General features: G+C 38.6%; 1 pseudogene; it reads right to left on the minus strand.

The window, feature by feature from the left end:
* Window positions 1-2,139: 2,139 nt before the first annotated feature.
* LOC149189377 (chlorophyll a-b binding protein type I, chloroplastic pseudogene) lies at window positions 2,140-3,153 on the minus strand (annotated as a pseudogene).
* Between the last annotated feature and the right edge of the window lie 10,323 nt (window positions 3,154-13,476).

Raw genomic sequence — 13,476 nt, forward strand, 5'->3', positions numbered from 1 at the left:
TTGTATTTTTATGTTATCGCATGTACATTGTCACTGTTATTTGTTTTGGGGCATATGCAAACGCTTTTGTAGAGTAAATTTGACATCGTTTTGAACGCTGCGCTTACTCTTATTTCTTTTACTAATTCACAATGTTCAAAAATATTAAAACAGCATCATATTAAAAATTAATATTATGTTGATTTTCTTGTCTCATTTTCTAATTAATTTGAATATAATTAGAATATATATAATAATTATATTGATATATAATAAGTATAATATATATATATATATATTATTATTAAATTATAAAATTATAATAAGTATATTGATAGCTGTGTTTATTTTAGAATAGGTTTTTTATTTTAATGTAATTATAGATGATAGAAATTCAACTTTCTTAAAATATTTTTGAATATTTTTAATAGTAATTATAAATTAAATTTTGAGATTTATCTTAAAAGCAGTGATGTTTTTTTGTCTTTTTAATAAATTGATTAAATAAAAAATGTCATATGAACATGAGTTATGGTAGTTTGGGCATGTGGTATTAGTAAGCCATTATATTGGACCAGAGTATTGTAACACAGCATATTTGCAAGTTAAGAATTTCCATGGTAAAGTGCACATAAATTTCCATAGTTAAGAGTCTTGTCACATATCTTCTTTTTAAATATATTTATGTTTAACTCATATAATAATAATAATAATAATAATAATAATAATAATAAAGAAGTTATAATTTAGTTAATTTTTATGATTTTCTTGATCTCTGCAATGTAAAATATATCATGAGGTAAATGTTCTAATGCCTATAGACACTTACCATGAATATAAATTACAGAGTTAAGCTAATATATATATATATATATATATATATATATATATATATATATATATATATATTATTTTTTTTTTTTTTTTTTTTTTTTTTTTTTTTTTTATTTTTTGTTTATTTATTATTATTATTTTTTATTTATCTATTTTTATTTTTATTTTATTTTATTTTAATTTTTTGCTGAATTGGACTAATTCTATTAATCAGAAATATGGTACAAGAGGATACATTCAAGAGAGACAGAAAACCAGCAACCGGAAATGATATGACTATCAACCTCAGTTCCGAAGAAGAAGTGAAACAAGCAAGAAGCTACAACATATGGTTGGAAGCAGAAAAAAGACTAACTTCTACCTAGAATGGGTAGAAGCCTCAACACGAAGCTTTTTCCCTTTTCTTTTTTTGACTTCGACCCAACCGTCGTGGGGTTAATGAGCAATAACAACTTGAAGATTGGGGTTCTCCACAGGGGAGCCCTCCTTTTCTAAATCAGAGGAGGAGGTCAAATGGACGTGTTTCTGAGCAGTGGCTATATTAGAGGACTGCGCCGGACTATCGATGGAAGGGACCACAGAATGAGGGGCTTGATCTATTTCCGCATTGCTACCTTCATCTTCAGAGCTGGAGGAATCAGAATCCACGACTGGAGGTGGAGAGCAAGGAGCCCATCGTTTGGACTTGGGCTTGGAGAGGTTATCCTTATTCTTTTTTGTCGGGCGAGATGGGCAGGTGTTCTACAAATGCCCTGATTGGTGGCAATGGCGGCAATAGAATACAATATTTTCGTAATCCAGTGTCTGGGACCAAACAAAGTCGTTTATCTTGAGATTGATTTGGTCTGGAAGTCCTTTGCTCAAATCTAACTCCAAACATATTCTGGCATATGAGTGGAGACCTTTGGATTTCTGCCAGTAGTCTCCCATAAGGAAACTGCCCAAGGTGTTGCCTATAGCTCTATAGACACAAGTATGCCATAGGTGGGCAGGTAAGTTTGGAAGCCTGATCCATACAGGTGTCCTGGTAATGACTGCAGTTGCTGGATCAAAATCTGGGAACCAAGGAGTGAGCCCCGCAGTTCCCATGAACCAAGGGCCTTCTTCTAAGGCCTTTTCATAATGCTTACTATTATAAAATAGAAAAATAAAGTGACCTTTTGAACAGAAACTGATCTTGCAATGTTGAGTCCAATTTGCATGGATCCATGCGTAGAGATCCTGAGATCGCGGCCACAGTCCGTTAAATCTGCAAATGATGGCTCTTTCTACGAATTCTTGAAGTTGGGTTGCAAGTTCTTCATGGGTGATTTCAACAGAGGGAACTTATTCTATCTTATCAACCAAAAAGGGCTTAGGTTTAAGGGCCTCCGGGGGTTTGGGGTTCTCAGAGTGTACTGCATCCTTGTATGAGAAGGGACGAGCAAAGGATGACTGTCCCGCTACACCTCCTCTCAGACGAAGGGTTACCACCAAAGAGTTGTTCCTGGTAATGCCGTAAGAAGAGAGGGGAAGAAGGTCTTCAAGTTGTTTACCTTGAAAGAGAAGTCTCTGAAGGCCTGAAGGGATCCCAATCTGCCGTTCTAGATCTAGTTTGAGATCCAACACTAGATCTGAAGGACTGACCCATTGCAGGATGGTTCTGCCTGTAGGCTGAGAAATTTGGATCTAAAAGGAGTCAAAGAAGTGCCTAGACCATGTGCCAGGGCTTCTTGTGCTTCCTAGAGCAGATCTACCATGGTGATTTTCCATTCGGGGTGTCAGACCTACAAGATCTTGGTCGATATGTCTATTGAGAGCCCGATCTGATTAATCAATGGCAGATCTAGGGTTTTTATACTTGATCAGATCAACGACTTCACTCATAAATGCAGAAATAGCCGAACCCGCCATTGTGGAAGGCACTGTAGATGAAGCTGAAGACTCCTCCTGCGCCCCGGCCTTGAACCACACAGCTTCCCCAAATTTCACCCCATTTTTGGCCAACAGCTCCGGGAAAACGCAGTCGAGCGCTCCCAGCATGGCCCATTTGTAGTGGATCACCTCCAGCTCTCTGTTTTTTGCGAAGGTCTCTGGATCCGCCGAGAGGCCGGCAGTGTCCCACCCGTAGTCACCAGGAAATTCTCCGGTGAGATATGACAGCGTCTGTTCTGAGAAGGGGCCTAGGTACTTGGGGCGGTCAGGTCCATACCAAATGCTCTCGGGGGCGCTGCTTACTGTTCTTCGCATGGTGATTCGAGCCTGCGACGTGCCCACCTTCTTGACGAGCTCATTCTGCTGCGGCCCTAGGAGGATCTGGCCTGCCAAGCTTGAGCTTTGGATGGCTGAGGCTGTTGCCATGGTGAATTCGCCCATTAAAACCCTAGCTCAGTCCCGGTAAAAATCCTCAATCTCTTCTATATCCAAAATGTGGCAAATTGATATCTCGTTCTTTTAGACTTTATTTCTTTGACACCATTTGAATTTCCCTTTTACCATAGCTAATAATAATATATTATGAAAGATATGATTAATAATTATATAAGAGTTAATATTTATTTTTGAAAAACAATTTTACATTTTCTCTTATTTTGGAGGACAATTTTTTTTTAAAGACTAGATCTAATGATGAATGTCACATAGGAAATCATAAAATTAATATAATAGTCATCCTTAAGAACATTTGCATTGAGAACTAAGAAGAGAAATGGTTCATCAACGTTGCCTAAATTCCTATAAACACCAAAAAGAGTTGTAATTCACTTTAAATAGATCGCCATGTATATGGAGATGGAGATTTGTTTCTAAGAAAACATTCTCACATTGTGTATATAGTCAATGAAAAGGAAAATAATTTGTTTATCTTTAAGTAGATTAGGGATATGTCTACGAATTGCGTAATCACTATCTACGCATGATAGATAATATATGAAGAGTACATAATTATTGGTACAAAAAAGTGATAGCAATGATCTTAGATACATTTAGGACAATCAATCATCAATTTAGAATAGTAAAAGAGTTAAAACTAGGATTCATGAATATAAAAATTAAGTTGTTTCTAATAGGACTCAAGGATTTCCCATCTTCCTTGTTGCTCTCGACCTACTTTGGAAAACCTATCAAATTTAATGTTTTTGTCCTTGTATACATGTGTAAAGGTGATGTGAGAAAATGAAGATTTTATAATTTCTTTATATCTATAAACAATGACTTAATAATAAAATTCCTTCAAGTAAAGACCCCATTCATCCATTGTACCACTAGGGGGGAATCTTTGTAATTTGGATTTGTGAGACCCTTTTCCTAGAGAAAGATTAAGCAAGGTTGTCATTGTAGATTTCCAAATAATATAAGAGTTCTAGGCTTTTTCAATGGTTGATCATATCTATTCATTAATGGAGAGGGGACCACAATACTTATCTTTAAGCATTTTATCCGAAAGGCCTTGTACTTGTAGTAATCTAGAGCTTTGAAAAATCAAATATATATATATTTTTTATCCAAAACCTCCTTGAAATTTCAGCATAGTGAGCTTATTTCCAAGATCCCAATGCCCATCCTTTTTTATCCCTTTTCCATTACAAAATGAAGTGTTAGCAAAGCTATCCTATCTAATTAAATATTCCTTTAAAAATCCAGGTAAGAGACATCTAGTATAGTATAATGGCCTTAATGATAGATTTAATCAAATTTAAATGACCACATCAAGATAGCCATCTATTGCACCAAGTGTTTAATTTATTTTTCTTTTGTTTTTTTCTTTGTCTTTGTTATGAGCCACTACCATTCACCTTATAGGTATATATTAACCATTTAGTGGAACATAAGATATTTACAACCTATCTCAAAGAATATTATAAGTAAGGTGAAGATGTGCATGGTGTAAATATTTTATGGCTCAGAAATCCCCCATCAATTTACCAAAGACTTGGAAGAATCTGCGAACATGTCAATGGTAGAATAGAAAAGATCCAATATCTCCTTAATCTTATCCACCATATGTTTTAGCCATCACAAAAAATAAGAATAACATTCGAAAATAGTAAATATGACACAAAACATGAAATGCAATTAATATACCTTTGAAGGAACCATTTTCCAAGGTTTCCTTGCGTGCTCTAATAATAACTTGAACTACAAGGAGGAAGAGGAGTGGAGATAATGTGAATATATTCCAAATTCCTCTTTTTAGCATGAAGAAGGGAGACCCTACCCCGCTAATTAAAACTACAAAGAGACTAAGATTATAAATCCCATTGCCCATGCTACAAAATGTGAAATGAAGCCCATGTGAATGACAAGATGATGGAGAAAGAGCCAGCTAACTCTCTTAAATTTTTGGGTAGATCAACTTTAACAATTCATGAGTCTCTATTTCTTAGATTTTACACCTTACTGGGATACAACAATGGACTCATGTATTTTCCTTCCTTCGAGGAATCCAAACTAGTTAAGTGATAACTATCTTGATAGAATTTTCTTTCAATCGATACATGATGGACTTGTAAATAATATTGCATAACAAGATATGATGAAATATTTCATATTGTGTTTGGTTGTCTATATTTGGTATGAGTTATATGAATGATATTTTAAATTTGTCAATACTCTCCTAGAATCTCTTGAGGCCTACACTACACCACAAAGATCCTTTTCACTGAATTATCAATAACTAAAAAAAATCACAATTCTTCTTTTTCCACATCTACCTTAAGATTTTGGTTTTCTTTAGGATCCATGAATCTAGGAAAGAAACTTGTCAAATGTAAGATGGAAACTATAGTGTCATGATTGTTCTCTTTGAAGAGAGTTTGAAATAACTAATTCCCTCATCTACAATGTCTAGGAAATTTTTATCCTAAGTCCCATCCTCTGGAGTTACTTTCTAGACATAATTCAATGATTTTATTTACAGTGATAGAAGAATTAGGTGTTATTGTCACTTAACTCGAGCCAAAATACCTTGTTCTTGTGTCACCACTCTTTCTCTTTATGAAAGGGTAACTAAGCTTTTCCCTTATGTACTAGTTTAGTAAGCTTGGTATTCGAATAGTCCATTAAGGAACCAAATCCTTTCAAGGAAATCCTATTAGCTGGGGACTTTTCCTCTTCTAATAGGAATCTATCATCTTTCTCTCATTTCCTTTTACCATTAGATTTCCTATTTCTTAGAATTTATCAATTTTTTGTGAAAATTGGAATTGTTTAAAGGAACCAAAGTATTCTTTAAGGTTTGAATGAAGTCATTTTATTTTAGTCACTAAGGATTTAGCTTAAAGGGGCTTGTTGTTTCCCTTATGAAACAACCAATTTTAAAAGTACAATGTTATGATGTAACTCTCCTCTTATTGATATCCTTTAACATAATATTAGATTCTCCTCCAAGAAATCCTTTAAGACCAAAAAATGATTAAGTCTTTTGGCAATTTGGGCCTCTCTAGTACTTTTATTTGTCCAAGCTTAGGTAAGTTTGCCATGTTCAAAAGCCAAAAATACTAGCTTGTTTCAAGTTTGTAATGAGAAATTCCAAGAGCGAAACCACTTAAGGCATATGTCCCCAAATGTCAAATACACAAAGTGAGAAGTATAAGTCCATCTGGCCAAGATAACCAATACTTTATGAATTCACATACTAATGAGGAATTTTTCCCAAAATTCACTTCAATTGAGTAGGTTTCACATAAGTTTAGGAAGGTGAGATATTTATGATCTAGGTATATATTGGTAGCCACCTACCTATTCCACCTAGAACTCTAGTCGGTTTCATTTGTTTCCTTGTTTATTGCAACATGTACTATTTTTTGCAGTTTTTCGGGTCCTCAACTTCTAGAGCAGTTTTGACCCCCTAAAAGACGTTTTTCGAGGTCTTCAATAAGCCCCCAATGATCCAAACTTAAACAGGAACACAAAAAATTATAGATATAACCATAAATATAGAGATGCAATAGATATAACACTATCTTTCATTAATATCAAATAATGAAACATGCTTACAAATAGAATGGAAATGAGACTAGCTCAGGCGATAGTAGCTTATCTCTAAGAAGAGATGTGGTTGCTACATGCTTCTGAACCCTGTTAAAATGAAGCTCAAGGGCCTTTTTATGATTTAACAATCAGAGAAAACCCTAAACAACCAAAACCCTAACCTGAGGAGATGTAACACCAAGAGTTTATGGGCCCTGTTGGGGTTAGTTGGGCAACCAACTTCCTGGGGTCATAACATGGTCATATTATCTCTGTTTGACATGCATGATACCTCGTTGGAAAGATATCTCCGATTAATACAATGAAAAACATGATTTCAATGAAATTGATTGCAGGAATATTGCCAAAAAAATGTAGTTTAGGGCCTCAAAACGGCTCCGAAAGTTCAGGACCAGAAAAACTACCAAGAATAGTACACTATGCTACAACTAAGGAAACTAAAAAACTGAAAGAAACAATGGTGGGGGTTCACGTGGAATAGGTGGGTGGCCACCAATATCCACCTGGATCATTTCTCCCCCCTTAGGGAGCAATGGTCTCCATTGTTTTGAGTTCCTCCATGAGATGAAGAAACTTCTACTGAACTTGGTCCCTAGTGAGCCATTTTCCTTGGTGCAGGAGTTGGCTGGCTTTGACAACTCGATATAGTTGGAACTTTTTCTCGCGAGTGTTCTTGATATGTGTGTCCATGATCTGATCAGTGGCATCTTGGTCCATCCAGTCTAGATTTAACTCTGTTGGTGTGAGTTATTCTGCAATGTCAGATTTGTCGAGTAATGGTGGAAAATATGGCAGAAGGTGATCCACATTGAACAATGGGTGCAAGCCAACAAATGGGGGAATGTTGAGCTCAAAATCATTATCTCCCATAGCCTTGGTGATGTTGTATGACCCATATCGAAGTGGGCGAATCTTGCGGTGGGGCCTAGCAAGGTGCTCCTTTTGCAAATGTAGCTAAACTTTGTCACCCACCTAGAACTGATGTGGCACCCGATGCTGATCATGCCACTGTTGGTACTTAGCATTGGCTTTGTCCAATATGTCATGGACATATTGGTGGATGTGTTGAATGTGCTCAATGAAGCTATTTTCCTTGTTGGCTTTGGAAAGGACATGAGCCGAATCTGCTGGAGTTGCTGCAAATGGTATGGCCACATCAATGGGACATAGTGGCTGGAATCCCAAGCCCACCTGAAAAGGGATGTGGCCAGTTGAGCTGTGGAGAGCCCAGTTGTAGTTGTGTTGGACATAGGGGAGGCTCTCATCCCATGTGCATGGATGCTTTGAGTTTTACATGTGAAAAATGTGTATGATCATCATGTTGATGACCTCTGTCTAGCCATCAGTTTAGGGATGGAATGTTGTGGACTTAGTGAGCTTTGTGTCCAGCATTGACTAGAGACTGGACCAAAATGTACAAAGGAAATTGTTGCCTCGATCTGAGATGATATACTGTGGGATCCCAAAGTGTACCCACACTTGTTCAAAGAAGAGTTTAGCAATGGCCTCTGCTGTGATACTCTTCTTGTAGGATGCCATAATGGCCATCTTCGAGAATCTATCGACGACCACAAAAACACAATCATTTCCATGCTTAGTAGAAGGAAGGTTTGACATGTAATCCATGGAGATGGCTTCCCAAGGTCGACTAGGGGTAGGAAGTGGGGCATAGAGACCTTTCTTCTTGATGGTCAGTTTGGCAATGGCGCAGGCAGTGCATGATCTTATGTACTTCCTGACATCCTATCAAAGATTCGGCTAATAGAAATACTTCTGCAGTACTGACACCATTTTCTTTACCTCGAAATGCCCAACAACCTGATTGTAGTGTGCTTTCCAAATCATCTTCATACGCTTGCTTGAAGGAACACAAAGGTGTCCTAGGTGGCATAACAAAGCATCCTGAAGAGAGTGTCTTGGAGGTGTAAATATGGAACTTACTGACCCTCCAAGAGTGTATGGTATGTGTGGCTGAATTTTGGGTCGCTTTTGTATAGAAGTGGCCAATCAGAAGTCTCATGCCCATAAGAGTTGAGCATGGTGGTTAACACCATGATTAGAGATTGGCTGAGGTAGTATGCAACATTACTTGTGCTGCACTTCTTGTACTTGATATGCAAATGGAATTGTTGCAGGTATGTGCACCACTTATGATTATGATCATTCTGCAACTTCCCTTGCATATTTATGAACTGCAGGGGCCAGTGGTCTGTGTGGATGGACGTTTCCTTCCCAATAGTGTAATGCTTCCATTGTTAGCAAGCCTGCATAATGGAATACATCTCTTTGTCATAAGTGGGATAATTTCGGACTATGTCTGGAAGTGTATCACTATGATATGCCACTGGATGCACCTACTGAGTAAGGACTACCCCAATATCATAGTCAGAGGCATCTGTCTCAATCTCAAATGGTTGTTGCAAGTCTGGTAATGTGAGCATTAGTGCAAAGTAAAGGTGATGTTTCAACTATGCGAATGCCTTCTGTTGAGATTTAGACCAAAATAATTTTTATTTTGCTCCTACTTTGGTGACTTGACTCAAGGGCCAGGTGATATGAGAGAACCCCAACCCAAACCTACAATAGAAATTGGCAAGACCCAGAAAGTTGCGAAGCTCCGCCAGAGCGGTTGGGGCTGGCCAATCCCGAATGACTTGGATCTTGGTTGAATCCACATGCACCCCCTTTCATCAATAATGTATCCCAGATACTAAACCTGGGTCATGCCAAAAGTGCATTTCTCCAAATTGGCACAAATATTGTGTTGCCGCAGTGTTTGGTGAATGTGTTGGATGTGTTGAAGGTGCTCTTCCCAACTCTAGCTGAAGATTAGGATGTCATCCAAGTATACCAATACAAATGCATTGGTGAATGGCCATAAGATGTCATCCATAAGCCTCATGAAGCTTGTAGGAGCATTCGTCAACCCGAAAGGCATAACCAACCATTTGAAAAGGCCCTCCTTGTCTTCGAAGGCAAGCTTCCACACATCGGAGGGTTCGATTGGTACCTGGTGATATACGGACTTCCAGTCGATATTGATGAAATATTTTCCCCCCTTGAGTTGGTCCAGTAGGTCATCAATCCGTGGGATCGAGTACCTATTCCAGAAAGTGATCTTGTTTAATGCCTGATAGTCAATACAGAGTCTCCAAGTCCCATCCTTCTTATACACCAACACGATCGGGCTCCCACAGGGTGATGAACTTGGCCGAAAGTGACCTTTCTGCAGTAGCTCTTGAATTTGCCTCTTGATTTCATCATTCTTTAGAATAGAGCATCGATAGATTGGTCCATTGGGTAACGATGCACCTGGGGTCAGACGGATGGAGTGATTGACCTGAGAGTGCAGAGGCACCCCTGCGGCGGAGTTGAAGATGTCCTCGTACTCCTCTACGACCTTGTCCATATTATGTTATCATACTGAGGGGCCCTATCTGGAGCTTATGGTCACCATCTTCTTCTTTCCTTGAGGGCGTATCATCAGAAAAACAAATTTCTGGGTTTCTTAAATGAGCTTACCGCATTGTTTTGCAGTAACCAAAGAGATGGCGGTAAGCAGTGCTACCTCCCGTATCCTGTACAACTTATTTCCCAATGTAACAATAACAACGCAAGCCCTCGAATCATACAAATCATGTCGCATCCAAAAGTATGGTTGACCTAATAATACATCACAAACATCAAGGGGAGCAACGTCACATAATACGTCATCCATGAAGGGCTTGATGCTGTATCAAAGGCGACATTATTGCCTCAAGCACAGATCTCATCCTTGGTGAATCCACTCGATGGTGTATGGTTGTGGGTGTGCTCTGGTTGGTAAGCCTAGCTGCTTCACGACCTTTGCTGAAATGAGGTTCATTTGGCTCCTGTTGTTGACAATGAACTGTAGCGGGGAACCCTTTACCCACATCTAGGAGTCAAAGAGACGCTCCTCCTCCTTTAGATCTTCGGTTCCTCCTTCTGGATCTTTATGGTGGCGACAATGGCATTGGGCTCTGCATCAATTATCTGCTTCCCTTTATCATTCCCCTTGTTGAGTTCTCACTCAGAGTCAAAACATGCATCTCATTCTGAATCCTTCAGTTTGGCCACCAGTGACTGTTTGGCTCGACACTCACTTGTGTTGTGGGTGGAGCTCTTATGGAACTCATGCCACTTTTCCATGTCCTTCTTCAGCTTCGCAGTGTTTTCTTTTTCTTGTGGCCTTGCCAGATTTTCCTGGGTTATTCCTCCTTGGTTTTGTCCTTTGTTCTGCGGTTTGGGGCCACCTTTCCCTTCCTTCTAATTTGCAGATCCAAAGTCTCACTTCTTCTGTTTAAACTTTTTCTCGATCTTGATGGCATATTGGTATGACATGCTAAGTGAGGAGATGTCCAAGAAGTCCATCTCATCCTGGATGTATCTATGTAGGCAATTGTGGTACTTGAGTACCAAATGTTTTTCAGAATCCTTGATACCCAACTTCGTGCGAAGGGTATGAAAAACATTGGTAAAGTCCATCACATCTTAGTCCCTTCCCTGCCGTAGCGTGGTCCACTTTATGTATTTGTTCTCATAGCTTCCGACAGGGTAGTACTGCTCCTTGATGGCATCTCAGAATGAATTCCAAGTCGGAGCCGCTGAAAACAGTGAGGTCGTACTTTCATCCTTCTGCTCACAATAGGTTTCCCACCAGTCCTTGACATGGGGGGCAACTTTGAGAAGAGAAAGAGTAATATTTTCTCTGCTAGAAAGATCATGAACATAAAAATATCCTTCTAGTAGATTCAACCACTTATCTACTACATCTGCATCTATTTGGCCCTCAAATATGGGAATGTTAAAGTTTACTTGTACCTTAAAGGTGTAGAGCCTCTAGAGTGGCTGTTGGATGTGGATGTGTCGTCAGAGGGCAACTGTTGAAGGATCTGGGCAAAGTCATCCATCATCGTGTTCCTTTGTTTCTCGAGGGCCTCCTCGAGCAATATTTTGATAGGATATCCTACTCCATCGTTTATCTTTTCTTCCCCGATGGGAGGCAGTCAGGATTTCTGAGGCTGGTCTTGCAACGATTCAACCAGTTCAGGCCCTAACTCCTTATACTCAGCCTCGTTGGGGACATGCAAAGAAAAATAGAGAAAGAGCAGACCGCTCTGATACCATTGATCCAAATTTAAACAGGAACACAACAAATTACAGATATAACCATAAATACAGAGATGCAGTAGAAATAACACTATCTTTCATTAATTTCAAATAATGAAATATGCTTACAAACATAATGGAAATGAGACTATCTCGGGCGATGGTAGCTTATCTCTGAGAAGACATGTGGCGGCTACATGCCTCTGAACTCCATTACAATGAGGCTCAAGGGCCTTTTTATTATTGAACAATAAGAGAAACTGCTAAACAACCAAAACCCTAACCCAAGAAGATGTAACACCAAGAGTTTATGGGACCCATTTGGGTTAGTTGGGAAGCCAACTTCCCGGGGTCATAACTTGGTCATATTATCTTCGTTTGATGCTCATGATACCTCAGTGGAAATATCTCTCTGAGGAATACAAATAAAAATGTGATTCCAATGAAATCACTTGGATGAATATTGCCAAAAAAATGTCGTTTAGGGACTCAAAACGGCTCCGAAAGTTCAGGACCCGAAAAACTACCAAAAATAGTACACTATGCTAGAATTAAGGAAATTGAAAAACTGAAAGAAACAATGGTGGGGGTCCACATGGAAATGGTAGGTGGCCACCAATATCCACTTGGATCGCCCAATTGCGACAAATCTTGTATTACGCGAAGAGTTATTTCTAAAAAGGTATCATACGCACCAAATGGAGATAATATTACCAAGTTATGACCCCGGGAAGTTGGCTGCCTAACTAACCTCAACGGGGCCCACAAACTATTGGTGTTCCATCTCCTGGGGTTAGGGTTTTTTATGTTTATGGTTTTCCATTGTTGTTCAATAATAAATAGGCCCTTGACCCTCATTGTAACATAGTTTAAAGGCATGTAGCCACCACATCTCTTCTCAGAGATAAGCCACCATCACCCAAGCTAGTTTATTTCCATTTTTTTGTAGGAATATTTAAGTATTTAATAGTAATGAAATGAAGTATTATTTCTACTGCATCTCTGTATTTATAGTTATATCTGTGATTTTTTGCATTCCTATTTAAGTTTGGATTAATGGTATCAAAGAGGCCTGTTCTTTCTCTATTTTTCTTTGCATGTCGCCAATGAGGTTGGGATATAAGGAGTTAGGGCTCGAACTGGTCAAGCCTTTGCAATATCAACCTCACAAACCCCGTCGACATCCCATGGTAGAAGAGAAGAAAGACGAGGGGGCAAGAGATCCTTTCAAAATATTGCTCAAAGAAGCCCTCGAGTGATAAAGGAATGCGATGATGGACAACTTTTCCCAGATCGTTTAGTGACTACCCGAAGGTGGCATAACGCCTTCCAACATGCACTCTAGAAGCACCACACCATTTAAAGTACAATTTAGCATTGACATCCCCATATTTGAAAATCAGATAGATGTAGATGCCATAAATAAATGGTTAAATCTGCTAGAAGGATATTTTTTTGTTCATGATTTTTCTAGCTAGGAAAAGATTAATTTTGCACTTATAAAAGCCTCCCCCCATGTTAAGGATTGATGGGAAACCTATTGTGAGAATAAGGATGAAATTA

Source organism: Pinus tabuliformis, chromosome 3_1 (genome assembly GCF_031772625.1).
Source record: "Pinus tabuliformis cultivar Carrire ecotype Pingquan chromosome 3_1, CPIR1, whole genome shotgun sequence".
In the NCBI taxonomy this organism is placed as follows: Eukaryota; Viridiplantae; Streptophyta; class Pinopsida; order Pinales; family Pinaceae; genus Pinus; species Pinus tabuliformis.